Source organism: Ambystoma mexicanum, chromosome 1q, assembly GCF_040938575.1.
Source record: "Ambystoma mexicanum isolate Mex_15411 chromosome 1q, UKY_AmexF1_1, whole genome shotgun sequence".
In the NCBI taxonomy this organism is placed as follows: Eukaryota; Metazoa; Chordata; class Amphibia; order Caudata; family Ambystomatidae; genus Ambystoma; species Ambystoma mexicanum.
Window position 1 is genome coordinate 843,909,626 of NC_090922.1, and position 20,355 is coordinate 843,929,980.

At 47.9% G+C, this 20,355-nt stretch overlaps 1 protein-coding gene across 3 annotated transcripts in view; it reads right to left on the bottom strand.

Moving 5' to 3' along the window:
* AXDND1 (axonemal dynein light chain domain containing 1) overlaps nt 1–5,117 on the bottom strand; it is an 871,721-nt gene extending 866,604 nt beyond the window's left edge. For 2 of the 3 annotated variants that reach the window (XM_069641478.1, XM_069641476.1), the window contains exon 1: nt 5,002–5,117. The gene's annotated coding sequence lies outside the window, so the exon portion shown is untranslated. Of the gene's footprint in view, nt 1–4,756; nt 4,882–5,001 lie in introns of those variants that run through there. The other variant, XM_069641477.1, reaches the window with a different exon arrangement.
* Between the last annotated feature and the right edge of the window lie 15,238 nt (nt 5,118–20,355).

Here is a 20,355-nt window from a genome sequence, read left to right on the forward strand (position 1 = left end):
ATTATGTCACATGGTTTCTGCTTTTATTCCTATGCAGACGATACGTGGATCTATCTCGTCCTGAAACCGCAGCCCAGCTCAGGAGCTGCCTTGAGGACCTAGGTGCCTGCATGACAAAAAACTCACTTAAACTAAATTGATTGATTGATTTATTGATTTTTAATCAATAATAAATAATAAATACATTGATTGATTTTTGATCGATTAAATGGCAGTAAGGCGGAGGTATTGGTGGTTGGCCCGACTTGCCCTCTCTCTTTCTGGACTCCTGATTTCTGGCCTGTCTCTCTTGGACCTTTCCCTATTCCGTCTTCTTCGGTGAGAAATCTGGGGGGTAAGGTTCTCATCTTCTCTTTCTATGGCAGAGCAGGGTTGTGCTGTTTGTAATTCTGGTCACTTTAAATTATGCACCCTGCGGAAAGGTTCTCCCGTTCCTACCTTGTCACTTTCATGGCCCTGTGGTAGCGGCTCTGGTTCTTAGTACAGCTGATTACTGTAATTCACTGTACTACGGCCAACCTCGCTATCTGATAAACATCATTCAAATGCTCCAGAATGCGGCGGCCAGAGTGGTTCTACGCCCCCCCAGCACGACCACACATTTCTCCACTCCTGAAACAGTTGCACTGGCTCCCCATTGAAAAACGGATTCAGTTTAAATCCATGTGCCTGGTTCATCGACCTTTCTATAAGAGAGAAGAGGAATATCTTCAGGAGAGGTTTGTTCATTATGTTTCTGCCAGCCCTCTTCGGTCCCAGGCTGCCCTTCTCCTCTCTGTACCCCGTATTAGAGGGTCACGGATGGGAGGCAGGGCCTTTTTGGTGGTGGCTGCCAAAGCGTGGAATCAGCTACCCTTGGCACTTCGTGCAACCTCCAACCATTTAGCTTTCCGGCAGTCCCTCTAGTATTCCTCATCCTAGTGCTCAGCGCCAAGATGCCTTCGGGCGTATGTGCGCTTTTATAAATTCATATAACATAACACAACATGTTGATGGATAGGGATGGATGAAATTACAGATGTTCCTACTGTTAACAGAATGGCTGTTTGAGCTACAAACCATCACCAAAGTCTTTGCATCCGTGGTGGGAAAAAACCTTTCGCCCATTTGTCCACAGACAGTTTGCTTCTTTTGTAATTCTTGGTATGGGCAAGTGGAGATTTCAGCCCATGTAAGAGGCACAACGTGGTTTGGCCTCCTAAGTGGCCAACATGTTAGTACTCCAGATGCAAATATGGTAAAAAGAGATGTATATTGACCATGTCAGCGGAATCGCTGAAAATTCCGGAGGCAGATTGGAATTCCGAACAAAACCTGCCTATTCTGCTTCACAAGTAGATATTTAGCCGTCTCTACTGACAGACTCCTTAGCCCTATTCCCCTGAAAGCATGACAACAAGCTTCAAATTCTGTCTGATTTCTAATTTTAGCTTGCCCATAATTTATTTCCCTGTATGGCAGCTTCTATTTCTCCTTACTGCAGTAGCACAGGAAACTGTGTTCTGCTCCTTTTGATCTAACTCACGGGACTCCCTGCCTCTAGACTCAACCACAAATAGAAACGCTTCCTTAGACCTGCACAAGAGAGAACAGCCAGGCCACTCTGATTTTCTTCAACTGCATCAGACACCGAGAATCTGTCCTTATCGAATATACATACATTGAACACAAACTCATCCTCTTCTGTTATTCTCAAAGAGCGTGAGGACTCATGATTTCACTCACAATGTGGACCACATTCTATTGCACTGTGCATCAAGTCTCTTCTCCTTCCAACTCATATGCGCACAACCAACATACAACTAAATCCATCGTCCACAAACATGCAGAGAACAAGAACTATTTGTACTTTCGCCATATGACTATTGATAGTATTCGCTTTCAGACACTCCTTAAACATGCCTTTCAACCTTCAGATGCATACATACATGTCGGCAAGCTATACCCATCTTCAGTCTCAAGAGCAGCTCAAAGGGCCCATTCAATCTTCAGGAAAACATGCAGGCCACAGATGGTTTTCAGATGACACTGTCACTTTACAACAGTTTGCTAAAGCCTGACTTCACCGGAATGCTACATCGTTGGCACAACATGCTTGCTGACCCCCCTCTCCCCAATATGTACTTATATTCTTGTGGTTCTGCTATGCCTCAGTGGTCAGGCAGATTTATTCTGGAAGTCCTATACTATATAGTTTAAGGCACTAGAAGCCTTAGTATGTAGTTCAACACAAAAAGCCATTGAGACCAAATTCTCCTAACAGAAGGGGGACCGCACATTACTAAACAGTAAGAGACAGGCGTGGAGTGGTATTCCCCATACAAAAAAAGGACTGGGGAAAATGAAAAAAGAAAATGGAGGCAGCTGCCTGGGACATGTGAAAAGATCTGAGGTTATTCCTGCCCCATACCACGTTGGAGCAGTCAGGTAAGTTGGTGAGTATGTTTGTTTCATGACCAGATGATTTTACAAGGACACAGACAGTGGCGCATCCAGTCCAGAAAGACTATAGATGTAACTGCCATCACCCACCAACACTCCAAGTGACCTTGCGACACTCTGCACACAGCACCTATGAGCTAAGCTGCAGCATCATGGCGTAGATGAGAGATGGGAGGTGGTTCCCCACGAATATTCCTCAGGGTGAAAGGAAAGGGGAGGCAGTTGACTAGGACACAGAGAAGCCAAAAGGGCAGGGGGTGGGCTCCCACTCTAGCACTGTCCCAAGAAAAAGATGAAGCGAGAGGGGAGACAGAGGCCCAGGACGAGGGGAACAAAAAAGGAAGGCAAGGATTTGCTGGGGGAGAGGCAGTGGTGGCTAGGATGAAAAGATGTAGGACAAAAAGAGTTGAGAATACAATGGCATTAACTAAATGGTAACTATTTGTCCCGACGTGCAAAGACAAACAACTATTTGGTCTTGTGCATTATAACATGCAAAAGACGATCTTTTTGGGAATTTGTTCTTTGGCTGGGGATTAGCTGGCAGATGAACATGGGGAACATGGCCTTGCGCATAGATCCCTTCAGAAACGTATATAGAGTCTGAAAATAGATTGCGCTTAAAAGGCTCTATCTGCTTTGAGACTCATCCATAAAGATTGGCACACTGTGGTGTTTCTGCAGTTCATCTAATTCACTTACAGCTTGAGATGCTCCAACCTTTTACAAGCTCAAATAAATAGCTCTATGCATGTATGTGGTTTGCACACAAAACGATCTAAAAAGAAGTAGCAAACAGTACAGGTAGACACTAGACTAAAGGTTACACAAATGATAAGCGAGGAGGGAAGGAACGCACTGTCATCGCTATCCGGTCATCATCAGTATGTGTAGTGTTCCTTCAAGAGCAGTGTTTCATGTCCTTCCTGAAGAGCAAGAGGGACGGAGACAGCCTGATGTCCCTAAGCATGTTGTTCATAGCAGGAGAATGCTTGAACTATACTCCTCCTCCTTACACTTCATGGATTCCAATCTCTAGAGGTCTTGCCTCAAGGTAAGGTGTTCTGCTGGCCTACTGAGCTAGGTATGACAGAGTCTTCAGCTGCACAGCTTTCCATGTGGTGCATGCTGTCTTGAAGGTAATACAGGCTTTGAGAGGATGCTAATATAATGTATTGCGACCTCACTGGATGTCGAAGTAAATCACGGCAAGTTCTTACAGGGCACTGGTGACTCTACAGTTGGACAGCTTGGACAAAGTAAAGCAGAATTGTTGTAGTCCTGGTACGCATGCAGCTTAACAGACTACATCAAGGGTATTTCCTGACGGACAGCTCGGGCATGGTTGGAAGGTCAAGGAGGGCTGTGAGGGCTTCACAGGAAAAAACTTTTCATGCCTGTCATCTTTCCCCCAGCCACCAATGACTACATCTCCTCGGACGTGTCTTTCTGACCACGATCCTGGATCAAAGACGTGTCTTTCTTACTACGATCTTGGGATGATCCATTATCTACTCTGATCTACTTTGTGAATTGAGCTCTTCACACAGCATTGGGACAAACCATTATTAAACTGTCAACTTATTTCATTTTCCACAATTAAACCCTGCAGACCGTTAACCATACAATTTTATATAAATAACACAGAAATCAAGCTGATAGGCACCCCTTCTCGTAATACCCCTTTTAAAAAAAATTTAATAACACAGTGTACCATGCAAGTAATCGGTACCTGTGATAGACCCTCTGAGAGGCTGGCTCAGTGACTGGTTCCCACTTCCTTACTTCATAGCTTCCTTCCATAAATATGCGTAAGATGGAGCTACTTAGAATATTATTTGTAGGGCCTCTTTTGGTTCCCAGTCCACCAAAGCGTCATTACATTGGGATCATCCATCAGTATCACAGGAGTCTGAGTAGGGATCCTCTGATCGGATCTCTGGCTGCCTGAGATCTCCCTCTGGACTGCCTGCTATCGGCTTTCAAGGGGATATCCACAGGGTGAAGACTGTCCAAACGTTCATGTGGTGGAGGCAAAGGCTGCAAACAACTTCAAACAGACCTAAATACTATGCAGAATGCAGTGTCAAGGTTCGATAGGCAGCGTGTGTAAAGGAAAATGGGAGGTGGACCCGCCAACAAGACAACGTATCAAAAATGAAAAGCCATGTTTCAATGTCGTGCGATAGTACTTCTACACATCTCTGCTGACTCACAATCACGGCTCTACCTGGCACAGCCGTTTTTTGTTTGTTTGTGCCATTTCCCTTTAATCTCCTACTACAATATGCCTTTCCGAGCACCAGGTCCTTACATGCTTTCGTCCTGTCTTAGAGGCGAGGAATTCTTTGCCTTCCAATTATCCGTCTCACTGCTGCTGCTGTTGCTGCTAGATCCTGAGTGCCAGAATGGTACCTCCTGCTTCTAAAACCACGGCCTCTCACTCAGTAACACCCGCTGAGGACGCAGGTTCTTCCTCTCTCACGGGCCAGTTCACTCACTGTCTCTCGACTTTCCAAGCTGTACTGTCTCACACTGTAGGCAAGGTCTCGCACTCACCTGTCCCACTTCCTGCTCCGGACGTCCCGGTCTCCAGCCCTGCCTTTGCGGGCTCCATTCAGTCTGTGCAGGTACCATGGCAACTGCAAACAGAATGCGTGTCTGGCTGTCAGCCCTCCATGGCAACGACCGGCCGGTGCCACAGTTCCAGAAACCTCCCTCCCGGCCAAGCCCGGGGCCGAGCCCTGCTTCCCGGAACTGCTGTAGGGGTGCGGGATTCTGCCGGGGGGGAGGGGGAGGACCGGTGAGGCATGATATCCCGATGGGGATGCAGGATAGCATACAACACCGGCAGCTCACGCCCCTCGAGCAGCACTGGCAGCTATAGAGGTGGAGCGCCACACAGCAAGGCCCCGTTCACGCGCGCCAAGAAAGGATTTGTAGCAAAACGAAACAATCTTACACTTTAAAAGAAAAATATGGGGCGTTAAAACAAAACTATCGGGAGTTGGCAATTTCAGCCAGATTAGTAGTTGCGCAATGTCCCTTTTTTCAGTTCTGCTTATTTGATCCATTCTAAAGTGCGCTTAGCCTCACTGACCAGAACGTGGCAGGACGTTATGGTTTCCATTATAGTCTTTACCGCTAATGGGTGCAGTGATTTTCTTTCCACATTTTCCTATTGGCATTCCTATTCTAAAACATTCCTATTCTAAAACACATTCTAACGTGCTTTTTTAAATAGGGACCTGCTGTAGTCAGGCACAAAGTCACTGAGCTGACCAGGCTGAATGAAGCCCCCCAAATGTTAGCTGAGGGGCGGGGCTTTCGTCTCCTTTAACAGTTCAAAGTATCAGCAACATGCTTCTTAGGGCATTTTGTTCTGATGATCAAGCACTGTCCGTTTCCTGAGTCACAGCGTCCCCCCACCAAACCCATTGAGCCACACAGGCCAGGGCCGTAATCAACTCGACAACACATTTTTTTTGTCATTAGCAGCATAGCCTTTCTTATGCATGATGGTGAATTTTCAACTGAAAGACCACCAGTCACCTTGAACATCTGTGACAGTTAAAGCGAGCAACACAATAAAGCACCCTTTGAAAATGTGTTCATACCCATTACGCCTAATAGCGTGATATGCTAAAAAGTAAAGTTTGCTTTGATTTCCTTAGTTGAATGTTCTTAAACCATACATAACACACAGGAGGTTTGTGGCAAATCTCCAAACTTAAGTGACTTTATGACACAACTTATTTTATTGTGCGTCTTAAAGCGCTGAAAATAAAGTGGGTAAATAGATATTTTGTGTTTTGCATCTTATAGTTTTCCATTCAGGATGTGGGAAATAAAAGTACACTGATATTATTTTGGCACAACATGCTGCTATAAGGATTTACATGTTGTCATGATGCCTTACTATGCAATTTTGTGTATTTTGCAAGTAAACTCTATAGGACAGTATTATTGTAGGTCTTGACACCCAAAACTTAAATATTTGTTCCAAGTAAAGAATGGAAGAAGGTGGTCGTTCCCAAACTGAAAGAGTGGGTTAAAATCCCTGCTTCGCTGTTTAGCGTAATTGTGTGATCTTGGGCAAATAATGTAATCTCACCCTGACTTCAACTGCAAACATTGGAGTGCGTATAAGTGATTACATTTACACCCTTACAATTTGACAGTTTTAACAAGTGTAGGCTCAAATTGGTGTACCCTGGTGCTCCTCTGCTAGCGGCCCGAATACTGTCAAATAGAATTGCATTATTGCTGCACTGGCCCTCCCCTAGTCTTGTATCACTTGATTTGACAGGCATACATAGCCTCAACAGCCATTCAGTGCACCAGAGATTCTAGTATAGCAGACTAACCAACATTACATTTTCTCCCTTGTTGCTCCCAGCCACTGAAGCTGCTTGGCCCGTCCAGAGTACTGCCCCACACTATGCAATGCCCTGTTATGCTATGCAATTGAGTCTTTCATTGCACACTATCTGCCATGTTCACACTTTCTAGGACCTTCAGGATCTGCAAGAAGTGGGTGTTTAGGACGTAAAGAAGAGGGTTAACTGATTGTAACATTGAAGCTGCACTAGAATAGTCTCATTACAATGAGTAATGAACTTAGATGCCCCTACACAAGTAGGTTTGCCACTCCTCCACCGTCTCTGAAGATAGCGCCTCTGCCAACATTTGAAAGGTTAGCCCCCGCCTACATTTTAGACTAGGTGCAGCCCTGGATGTGCACACTTGCATTTTGTTAGGCAGAGGGGTGAGGGAAGCCTTTCCCCGAAACTGACGGTGTTAAAGTTATACTGGGTTTGTTCAGAAAAATGTACTTGAACAAACGCAGTAAAACTTTAAAGTTGCTACTTTCAAGAAAGACTTGCATCGCATCTCTGCATATTGCGCTTTAAAAAATACTATTTGATAGTTGGTCCCCACACCTGACCATGGGGGAGGGGGGATTTGTTTCGGGAGGATAGAGTTCATTTGTCACTTATGGGGAACCAGTATTATTTGATGGATGTTAGGTTGGCGGTGGAGGCTATCACAAAGGGATGGAACATTTTTATAACCACGCTGTCCTCCGACAGACATCCCTCCACATTAAGTCTCCCTCACCTCGCCCCCTTCAGTACTAACTCTGACACCCGAAATGCCCCGAAAAACAACCACATAAAACACGCTGAAAACAAGTCTCTTTCCAATGGTGGCCAGCATACATCCTCAAGAACCTGGGACAACCTCCTTAACAGGGCAGCTGACACTATCCTCCTGCCATCATTCCCCTTTTCCCTTGCCCATCCTTCTAACATCTGTACGGAAGGCATGGCATTAACAGTAAGACAGACACACGTCACCACAGATCAAGGGTGTTTATTGAAGTTCAACAAGGGTATGATAAACGCCTATCTAATCCTAAATCTATAGATGGGAGCAAGCTATGACCACCAAATAACGCAGTCCTAGTGGTATGTTGTCAAAATAAAAGGGCCTGTACTAAAAAACCTATTGCCAATCCTTACCTCTAAATACATATAGTGTGGGGGTAGTGTTTATGAAAAAGAAAGAAGTGTTCACAAAATGATATATCAGGGTGTTCAAGACAATGGCCTCCCTGCCCCACGTTTTCAGCTCGGGACAAGGCAGTTCACTCAAGCGTAGCACAATCTCTGGCTTCTTCAGCACGAGGATACCGGTCAATCATTAGCATCAGGGCCTTCTGTGTCCAAGTAAGTCTATTTGCCTATCAAAGTCTCTTCATGCAGAGGGCCTGATATGACAAAACAAACGAAAATCTCCTTTCCTCTTACAAGTACTGAATTCACCTCGGATCCCCCACAGCCGGGCACAGATCCCCTTCTTAATACAATTAGCCTCTCTCAGCCGGGTTCGGACCAATTTCAGTGTACTTCAAGTATCAAAGGTTTTCGAATGTGCACAGGTTTTGGCTTGACCATTTGCAGGACCACTTAGGTATCCAACTGAAAGGTGATAAAGGTAAAAAGGCATTGTGAAATCGAACAGAGACTTTCAAATGAGCGCCCACGTGGCGCTGGACCACTCTATTTACAGGATCTGTCTTGGCTTTAAAAGTTCAGTCACTCATCTGCTGTTTATTCATATTCACGTTGCTGGTCACTTATGCTTCACACACTGTTCTCTTCAGTTTTCTCCATAAAATCTTGCAGCTTGCATCTTTGACTTTAATACAGACTGGTCTGATATCAGTCTCCCCAACTCACCGGCTGTGCTGACTTTACCGGGGAGCCCCAGGTACCTTTGCCACACAACGCAGGTTTCTTCAGCTTTGATTCCAGGTCTTATGTTTCTTATTCTCAAAGGCTCATGAAAGTAAAGGCCTTTCTCTGAAAAGGTCAAGGGCACTTGCCTCCTTGCAACCATCTTCAGTCTCGCCGCCTTTCTCCTTGTATTAAACTGCCATCTTGGAACTGCTGCTTCCTGTTGTGTGCTTTGCCTTGCTCGGAGTATGCTTTCGTACTCTGTCTTTTACCCGTGTGGGGAAGTATGATGGAAGCCAGGTGTGTGTAATAATCAGTAATTGCCTGACCATTGTATTGGGACATGTCAGGTATACGGCTCAGGTGTTAGTCCATTTTCTCTCACAGTGAGCTTTCTGTGAGAAAGTGCTTGGGTTGGAAAACGGGTGGTGGGGTTGAGTTCCAGGGGTGGGCGGTAGGATGGGGAAAAGGTGTTACAGGGAAGGGGCTACCGCACCTCGCTGTCTGGTGTCCCACTTGCACTCCCCGAGAACGCCTCATCCAGGTGATCCTCCCACACTCGTCCACCCCCAAGAACTGGATCCAAAAGCGATGGCCATGTCCTGGCCACCTGATGTAGAAATTAAACCATGTAGGGGTGCTTTAGTTACCACTATCTTTCGAAAATCCACTGATCGCAACTCGCTTCTGGACTACACCAGCTTCCATCCGAAATGCCTTCGCGAAAACTTACCCTTCGGGCAGTTTTTACGTTATAGGCGTAATTGTTCTACCACTCAGGAGTATAATCTACAGGCACAGGGACTCACAGATCGCCTCTTAGAATGGCAAGGAAACGAGCCAAAAACATCCCACGGGATCTAACTTTACAACAAAAAACACGACCGGTGGGAGACAATACGATCACAGCAGTCTTCAGTTATTCCAATAAAATAAATTTGATTAAAAGGGAAATCATTAAGTTATGGCCCATACTCAATGTCGGGCAGGTTAATTTACCATTACCCCGATTTGCCATGAAAAAAAGAAAAAATTTGAGGGACACCCTTATACATTCATATACACCAGCCCAGGAGACGACAGGGCAAACTACCCTGTGGAACAACACCTCCCCACAAGGACACACACCATGTAGCCAGTGCAATGTATGTAGTCTCACAAAACGCACCAAAACACTAGATCTTGGTCTAAAGACACCATGGAAACAATTTGCCTTTACAAATTGTAATACATCAAATGTGATCTACATGATACGGTGCCCCTGTATTAAAAAGTATATTTGCATGACTACTAGGCCAATTAAAAAACGCATCCAGGAAGACCTATCATGTCTTAGAACTCACCGGGAGAATGCTCCCATGGTGGACCACTTTCAGAGGCTCAAAAACCTGGCCTCTGACATTGAGTGGACCATTATAGAAAAGGTAAAATGTCCCAGAAGAGGAGGGGATATGAGTCTCCTTCTACTAAAGCGGGAACAAAAATGGGTTTTCCGTTTAAAAACCGACAAAGTGGGCCTCAATGAAAATATACCCTGGCATTCCTTGGCCATGATGCCTTGAGCCATTTATGGAAACATCTGTGATCAATGACTGATATCGAAAGTCACCCCGTAGATGCTCTGGCTGTGTGTTTAAACTCATAGGATGTTAGACTGTGTGTTCTCTATACATGTACATTCTGCCCTTCCCTTGAGGTTGTACTTCAGGGAGGAGGTTCTCTTTGGGGTTGACTGTGATTGTGTGCAGCGTGAGCACACGAGTGGCCCTTTGCTAGGGTCCAATATGTGGTGCCTGACTGTGTCTGGGCACCCCCCTCCTACTTGTAGCGCATGCGGAGTGGCGCGTGCATTGGAGGGGGCGTCTTCCCAGCCGTGTGTGAGATGCCTGGCTGGGCCCCCGCCTGTCCTCGGCGAGCGAAGATTTGTGCGCGCGTTGCAGGGGGTTTTGCCAGCCCTGAGTGGGGCTAAGAATAGAATTAAATTTTGTATAAAAAACCTTTGGAGGCTGCCGTGTCTGTCTCAAGCTGATGCACTTCATTGGTGCTTCCATAAGAACGGACTGGCTGCTACGGAGGCGCGCGCGTATGCACGTGACACGTGGATGTCATGTGACATACCCATGAAAACCAATGATGCGTTGATGCGCGTCATTGGTGTTTCCGTGACAACGGGCCGGCCATTAAGGAGGCGGACGCGTGACACGTGGATGTCACGTGACACATTAATGTACAAGAATTGGCCAATACGGAGGCAGAGGCATGAACACGTGACACGCAAATGCGAGTCACGTGACATACGAAGGAAAGGCCGTCGCCCCCTTGTCTCCTACTTAACACACAGAGATTTGAGCTATAGGGGATAGACACGCCGATGCAGAGCGCCGCGCTTTTGACCGAAAAGGCTCCCGTGTTTTTTTTTTTAAAATATTTTATTGATTTTATATTTTAGAAGAACAAACAACACACAACACAATACAACTGTTAATTATTTACAGGAACACAAAAGAAAATACGAAAAAAACTCCCCCCACCCCCCATCAAGCCAGAGCCGGCTCCCTTGTGTCCTCAGTCGGGGCACCGTCAGGTGGAACATTGTCCGTAGGCCCATCTTCCGAATTATCAGATTCGTCCAAACCCTGTTGTGGGTTGGTCATAGAGGCCACCAATTGTCGCCAGGCCAGCAAGGGCCCGATCTCCTCCTCGCCCCCTCTAGTGACCGCTTCAAACCATACCACGGATTCAGCCTCCGCCCACCTCATAAGGTCCGCCCACCAAAGTTCCACTCTCGGCCTATAAGCCGATTTCCAGTTCATAGCAATCCTGCGTTTGGCCAGGACATATGCCAGGTCCCTCAGCTTGCTCAGGTGCCTAAAGTGTCTGGGCCTGGGGAAGATCCCAAGCATACATGACCAGGCAGATCCCACGTCCAACACCACTCCCCCACCTGCGAGCTTCATCTTAACCTCCTCCCAAAATCTATACACTTCCATACAGGCCCAAAACATGTGTAGCAACCCAGCGTCCACCTCCCCACACCTGGGGCATTTTTGAGTGATCGAGCTTCCGAACCGTGCGATCTTCTGGGGAGTCAGGTAGGCCCTATGAGTAATGTAGAACTGGAGTTGTTGGAGCCGTGCATTTCGGGACACCATTTTATGATACCCCAGGACCCTCTTCCATTGACCCTCCGTCATGAGTCCACCCATCTCCTCCTCCCATTCATGTCTCAGTTGGGGCAACTCTTTCCCAGCCTTCGTTCTGAGGAGTTCGTATATCCGTGATATTTCATGCCCGCCCTCTGAGACATCATACATAGTTTCAAGGGTGGCATCGGGATCATCTGCCAGTGCCGTCACCGACCATCTCTCTCTTGCTCTTTGCACTAGCCTGGCATAGGTGATGTACTGGCCTCTGTGCACCCCCGTCTCATCCTGCAACTTTTGGAAGTCCAACGCCTCCCCCTCCCACCATATGTCCCCGAGCGTGGCCAGGCCCACCGGCTCCCAGTGCCTACGGACAGACTGAAACAATTGGGAGTCGTTTTCGCACAGGGCCACCAGCGCCAAGATAGCGGTTCTGGCTCCCCCATCAGTTTCCACGTTCTGCGCCAGACCTCCCATCCCAACCTCAATAGCCGCCCTCTTCCCGTCCATTTATTCCTTTGTAGCCACACCACCTCTTTCAGGAAGTATGGGGTCGCATCCTCCCGCAGCAACCTAGATTCCGCCGAATCTTCATTAGACAACCACCTGGCCACATACAACAGCTGCCCCGCCAGATAATATAGTTCGAAGTTGGGCAAGCCTATACCCTCCTTCTCGTACGGGTTTTGGAGCTTCCACAGGGCCACCCTATTTCTGGAGTTACCCCACACGAAGCCCCTACACATACTATGAAGTCGTACAAATAGGCTCTTGGGGATCAAATGCGGGACGTTCACAAAGAAATGCAGGAGTCTGGGAAGGACCACCATTTTCAGCAAAGCCGCCCTCCCCATCATGGACAGGGGCAATCTGGACCAGAATGTCATGCTATGACCCCCTCTATGGCTTTCGCTGTGTTATGCTTGTGTACCGCTTCAATCCGGTGGTAAATATTTACCCCCAGGTACCTAAACGTGTCGGTCCGCCATGGTATTGGCAACACTGGCAGCCTCTCCAGCGGGACGTCCCTGTACCCGCCCAGAGGGAACAGGCTAGATTTCTTGGGGTTCACTGATATGCCCAAGAGGACAGCATAATGATCCAGTACTTCCAGTACGTACTGCAGGTTTTCCTCCGGGTAGCATAAGTAAAGCAGCATATCGTCCGCATAGAGAGATATTAAGTGGCTGCTGCTGGCGGTATTAATGCCCACCTCTCCGTATTGTTGCCGCAGGCATATCGCCAGCGGCTCCAGCGCGAGTATATATAACATGGGTGACCAAGGGCATCCCTGCCTGGTCCCCCTGCTGAGTTGCCAGGCTTCCGAGACTGTGGCCCCAGTCTTGACCCTTGCCACCGGGCTGCTGTATAACAACTGGACCCATCTGATATACCCAGGGCCCACGCCGTATCCCCGCAGGGCTGCTTTCAGCCAACGCCATCTCACTGAATCAAAGGCCTTGACCGCATCCAGCGACACTACCGCCATCTCGCCCGTGTCGTCCTTAGTATGGTCGATAACATGGTGCAGCCTCCTATGATTATCGCTGATATTCCTGCCTGGGACATATCCCGTCTGATCCGGGTGGATCAGCTTGCCAATCACCTTCTTCAACCTGTTGGCCAGCACCGCCGTGAGTATTTTGCTGTCCTAGTTTAGCATGGACAGAGGTCTATAAGATCCACACTCAACAGCCGGCTTGCCTGGTTTCAGTAATGGGACAATCATGGCCTCACGGAGGGACAGCGGGAGTTCTCCCTGTTCGTATGCCTCATTAAACAAGGCCAACAGTGGCTGGAGCAGCTCCTGCACGTACACCTTGTAAAACTCACTAGGCAGTCCATCCGCCCCAGGTGCCTTACACGTGGGGAGGCCCCGGATCACCACCTCCAGCTCGTCCGAAGTGATAGGGGCGTCCAGTTCTTCCCGCTCCAAGTCGTCTAGGGTGGGCAAGCCAATGTCTTCCAGTGTGTTCAGGATGTCCTGGCTCCTGTCCTCCCCAGTGTCCTCATATAAACGTTTGTAGAACCTGAGGAATTCCTCGTTCACCCCATCCTGAGTGCTGCGAAGACAACCGTCTTCACCGCGGATCTCATGAATAACCACTCGGGGGGACTCGATCTTGTATAGCCAGGCCAGCAGTCTGCCTGGCTTGTCGCCCCCCGCGTGCAGCCGCTCGGTGTATTTCCCATGGTTCAATCTGCATAGTCGATCCCAAAGAGCGCTGCACGTCACCTGAAGGTCCCTCATCCTAGTCCTGTCTTCCCGAGTGGCGTTCTCGAGACGAGCCAGGCTCTCTAGTTCCCTTTCGGTGTCCTGAAGCTCCCTCCCGATACCCCCTTGAAGTCCCTTGGATTTAGAGATGGCCACTCCGTGCACCACTACCTTAAAGGCCTCCCACAGAGTTCCCGCAGAGCGCACGCTACCCGTGTTTATCTCAAAATATTCCCCGATGGCAACCCTCAGGTCTTCCCGGAATCCCTCATCCTGCAGTGCCTCCTACCGGAGCCTCCATGTGGGGACCCGAGGCCTAGGGGGCTGGTGTCGCCATTCTACCACCAGGGGCGAATGGTCCGACAATACTCGGGCCTTGTATTCCGCCCCCACTATTTCGCTCGCTATCTCGGCAGTTCCAAACACATAATCCAGTCTCGTGTATGAATCGTATGGCGCCGCATAATGCGAATACTGCCTATCTGTGGGGTGGAGTTTCCTCCACACATCTACCAGTCCCAGGACTCCCAGCAATGTCCCGAGCGCCTTGGCCGCCGGCGACATTTTCCCTTTGATATCAGCGGACCGGTCGATTTTGGGATCTAAGACGCAATTGAAGTCCCCACCCCACACCATCGCACCTCCTGCCAAGGGGCCTAGTTTGCCATAGAGGGATCTAAAGTAGGCTGCAGTATCATGATTGGGGGCATACAGGTTGAGGAGGTGTACCTCCCTGTTCTCCAGGAGTCCTGTTATCGCCACCATTCTACCTTCCGGGTCCACTATCGAGTCAAGCACCCGGAACGGCACATGTGGCGCCACCCAGGTGATGACCCCTCTAGCATACGCCGAGTACGTGGCACCCACCACCATACCCTTCCACTTCCTCTTGACGACCTCCAATTTCTCCCTAGTGAGGTGGGTCTCTTGTAGCAGGGCTATATCTATCCGCATCCTCTTCAGGTATAGCATTACTTTGTTCCGCTTGAGGTAACTATTGAGGCCACGGACATTCCAGGTAACTATACGAAGACTATCCGATGCCATCAGTTTGGTCTGTGTTCAGCCCCGCCCTCCCCACAATACCCCCTTGGTCTAACGCTCCGCCGGCTCTTCCGCCCATGATCCCCGTCCCCCCCCCCTGTTTCCCAACTACACACCACAGCAAACAACCCCTCCCAACCCCACAAAAGCCCAGCTCCATCCCTGGATCTCAGGCCCACCCGCGTCTGGTCTTATCCCGTATTCAAGGAATAGGACCCCGCGGGGCGTCGCCGATCTAACAGCGACCTAACTAACTAGATATGTTACTACTGGGGACAAAGGAAGCCTCTTGGAGCTCCCAACCAAGTAACCACGGGTAGGCACGCCCAATGGGCCAGCTAGTCAGTACCACATCATACGCATCATATATCGTATCAATGACTATATTCAAGTCCCAATATCTCGGCCCCATTGCTCTAGGCGACCCAGCCGTAAGCTACTTATCTTCCGTAGTCTCTGTCTGGATGCCCGGTTCTTGAGGACTGCCCAGTGCGTCTAGCCAGTCCATCGCTTCAGTCGGTGTTTCAAAAAACAGGGATCTGCTTCTGAGGAAAACTTTCAATTTGGCCGGGTAGAGTAGCATGTAGCAATGGCCGGCTTCACGAAGTCTCCTTTTCACCGCCCCGAAGTGCATCCGGCTCCGCTGTACTTGTAGAGTGTAGTCAGGGTAGGCCGTGATCTTGGCCGATCCTCTGTCAATCGTTCCCCCTTTTCGAAAGAATTAAAGAATCTTTTCGCGATCTCGGTAGTTCAGAATTTTCGCGATCATCGGCCGCGTGGGGGCCCCAGGAGGCGGCCTCCTGGTTAGGGCCCTATGCGCCCTCTCGACTGCAAACCCCTGGGTCAGCACCCCGCCGGTAATCTCCTGCAAAAACATGGATTCCACAAATTCCGTGGGGTCTGGCCCTTCCGTTCCTTCAGGTAGGCCCACGATGCGGATATTGTTGCGCCTGGCACGTCCCTCCGCCTCCTCCGCTCTGTCCTCCAGGTTGCCCACCCGTTGCACAAGGGCGTGTAGTTCCTTTTTATGAGCAGCGCAGTCCGCTGTGTTCGTGGCCGTCTCCTTCTCGATGGTCCCCGTGCGCTCCGAGATCGCCCTCACATCCAGTCTAAGCAGATTCACCTCCTCCTGGACGGCACCGATCTTAAGGTGTAAGCCTTCCTGTAGCTCTTTCATGGCGAGGCCCAACTTGGTCTCCCATGACACTTTTAAGTCCGCAATCGCCGCCAGCACCTCCTGTATCGTGCCCGGTGACTCCGCGGCCGTCACGGGGGTCTCTTTATTCTTGCCTCCTTCTGCCCCTGAGGGGGACTTGGCGTAAGCCTCCATCGTGGGCTGTTTGGCCTTGGGTTTCACACCTCTCATGGTCATGTTGTTGTATGAGTCGGGCGGGGGCCCGTCTCACCAGGCACCGAAGGGGTGTCACGCCACTCGATGTTCAAAGCCTGGCCCACCACACCATGGGGCATCCAACACGCCCGGAGCACCTCAACCACCGGGCCCACGGTCCCGTCGTCACAGCCACATCCGTTCGGCCCTCCAGCTCGCTGGGCCACCGTGCGTCCTAGGCGGCGCACACGTGTGCTAGTCCCCAAACGAAGGGACCCATGGGTCCTGCACTCGTGATCGCGACACTGACTTCACGATCCTCGGTGCTCGCAGTGTGTCGCCGCCATTTTGTCTTGTCCGTCTGCTCAGGGCTCGTCTCAGTCAATCGCATTTATTTCGGTTCCTGGGTCTCCCAGACATCACAAACTTTCATCGGGTGTGGCGGTGGCATTCCCACACCTGGACATCGATTTCCAGCGTCGGCCGGCCCCCGTGGACGTACCCTTCCATCAGGATCAAAACAGGATCAGCGGAGCTCCTCCAGAGTGCGACCCCTTACATGGCCGTCCAAGCCACGCCCTCTCCCAAGGCTCCCGTGTTATGCATTTTTCATGTAAGTACATGTGAAGACTCTTGCCTGCAGGGATGTTTCTATCTTGCCCTTGGGACAATTCTGTAGCTGTATTTATCCCCTTACCCTTGACTGCAGATCTTACTAATAAAAAGCAAGCTTGCCGTTGTTGGCCGGGACCATATGATTCTCTGTTCCCCCTTATATCTTTGCTCTAAAATAATTGCCCATGTGATATAAATTGTGGTCGCTCTAAATTGAGAGCTTCTGACATCCAGTCTGTTTGAATATCATTATACATCTTGCAATTATTCACAGATGTATTACACGTGGACTGGACAGTAAAAGTTAGGCACGAATCCGTGGCATACCAGTCTTTAGAACAAAAGGGATTGAATACCAAGGGTGAGTTGAGAATCCTCTGTTGTTAATATGATCACAGGAGTTGTTTAAGAGCATTCCATACCATCGTTAGAATTATCACCTATGTTGTGGTTATTTTTCTAAAAATAACATTGTGGCTAATAAATTTAGGTGGCACTCTTTGACACCAAGAGATGAGACCTTGATATTGAGATTGGGAATTGAGGTGGTATTATGCGATAGCCATGGTGCTGTGTTTGTTGTGGTTGGCAAACCAGTGTTGTGCCATCCTAAATCCAATAGGTGGAATTTAGCAGCTTCCTAGTAACTGTGGTTCATTTTGTTGATCCCACAGGTTCCTTCCCAGACTGTTCCAGTTCCATGACACCTACTGCAGGGTGGTAATGTACCATGCCATCTACTGTTTTTAACCATTTTCCTCATTAAACTGGTTGTTGTACAATAAAATGCACCAACTCGTGAGGAGCTTAGACTGTCCTGAAGAATGTTGCGTTACTAAACCTAAGCCACTGAAACCGGTCAACGGTGTTTGTATCATCTAAAAGGGCTCCAATTTGCCCCCATTTTAGTCTTGAGCAAACTTTTTTACATTGTCCCACTTTCCATGAGCAAAAAGTTGATTTCACATGGGAAGCGGTGATTGTATTGTCTTTGTGTGTGTTTGTGGTATTGGGAATTTATCCCATTTCCCGAAGTTGTGTCATTTTTACATTTGAGTACCCCAGGAGCGGTGTGACAATCAATGGGCTATTAAAAATTGTCAATCCCATTAGATGCCACATGATTTAGTTTGAAGAGAAAAATTGACTTTATTCACTTTCCTGGGCTGACTCTCCTTTCCTTTCCCTGGTTTTATTGTTAGTCTCTTCCGATTTAAGCCAATCGAGAAGAGAGTGGGCTGAGACTCTCAAGGTTGAATGTATTACATACTATAGAAGTGGCAATTTTACTCTTATTCTGTCACTAATAGACAGGCGTTGTAACACCGCAACCTAGTCAAGAGCGCACTTTAGGCAGGGATAGTACCCTTGTTTTGCTCTATCCTCCTGTCTTCAGCCACAACCTTGTTCTATTCTTCTTTGAATAGATTTGAGTCCACCCCACAGTAAAATAAGTAAAATAAATAAAACCTTTTTTTAGGGTCTGGCTTTACGATATGGACCTATCTTTGGGTTTTCAGGTGGTTGCTAGTAGCTTTTACACAGTTGTATGTTGCCTAACTTTTTGTGTTAATAATATCTATCTAAGGGCAATACCCTGTCAACTTATAGAAATTGCCCCATTGTTTGCTAATAATCCTTCTAACGGCGACAGCCTTGGGCTCACTCTTTCCCCATGCATAAATATAAAGTGGGAAGGTCGATTTAAGTTTGACTTCTTGTCTGTGTAACACCAACACAGCCACAATACAGCATCAGGCTGTGGCCTACACTCCCTCTCTCTCTCTCCCCCCCTTTTAACGATACAGTCTCCCGTTCTGGATACTGTATATCACATCCTGAAAGTATACTTTGTATCTCGAATTGTTCCTGACGTGTACATACTTCAATACATCTGGAAATGGCAGACGTCAGCATAAATATGATGACGGAATCAAATTTCCTTGCATTCGCAGAAGACCTAGTGGGATCAATTCTAGCGGCCCCCTCCTTGATAGGAAATACGTCGGTACCCCAAGCGGACACTAATGGTGATTCCTGGGATGAACTCGAGGGCCTCCAAAAAAACCTAATTAGAACGGAGCTTCACGGCCTTATTATGACCGAATATTTGCACGCACAGACGGCACCAGATGGTCTAGTCATCCGAATTGAACCTAGAATCTTCTTAGACCAGGTCCAATTTCGTCGGTACTGGAGTTTCATAGCTAATAAATGCACACGAGATGGGCTTATTCTAATAATCAACACAGCTAAAACGGTCTCAGTTAAACTTATGGCAGAGATCGAATTAAAAATTGACCTGCTTAAATCTTCAGAGGTCCTTGAGAACTTCAAGAAAAAACTAGAAGAACTAGATAGTTTGATTAAAGACTTTAAAGAATTCAATTTGAACAAAAGAATTTTGAAACTAAAGAAAGATATCTCGGTCTTCTCGCATGAAAAGATCTATCCGTATGTAGTGGATAGTTATTATGATGACCCACAGTCGATCTTGGGACAAAAACAACCTTACCAGAATAAGAAAAACTGGTACCCCAGACAGAATAACAGCAGAAATAAGAAACGGAATACACCCGCACAGTGGACCTTCTCAAGTGGTAGCTCTGATGAAGATAGTAGACCAGGCACCTCGAGAGGTGGTACCCATCAACGGAGCTCCTCCCGCAATCGCGATCAATCTAGCGATAGAAGGGTCAGTTCCAGGATAATCAAAATCAAAGAGGACAGTATACAAACAGAAGGGCTTTTTTATACCAAGGCCAGAGAGGAGGCACAGGCAGAGGACAAGACCCAGGCTCCCAAATAATGACAAGGAGCAGAGGGAGAGGCCTCCCCCAGCCCGAGAATTATTAGTAATTAATCTCTCTACTCATGTCCTAACAAATATGGAACAACAAGTCCTACAAAAAGGTCTTAGTTTTGTTCCCACAGTAACACATGATGATTTTCAAATGCAAATTGAATTTGCTAGACTTATGCGTAACATTAGATTGAGACAACATTTTGGCACGATAGATCAGGTACCAACAGATGAGAGAGAAACTGATGCCACGGGTTTACATCCTAGATCCACCTTTTATCCACCTATTGCTTCAGCAGAATCCTTAACATTTGAGAAGGCCATAATGAAAAAAATGGAGGAAATTGAGAAACAAGAAAAGAACTCCTTTCAGAATATTACCTTTCAAGAACGTAAGGCCTTACGTGATCTTAGTACTAACAAATCCATCATAATTAAGCAGGCGGACAAGGGTGAGGCCACAGTTGTTATGGACCTGGCTGATTATGATGCCATGGTCATAGCGCTCTTAAATAATGAAG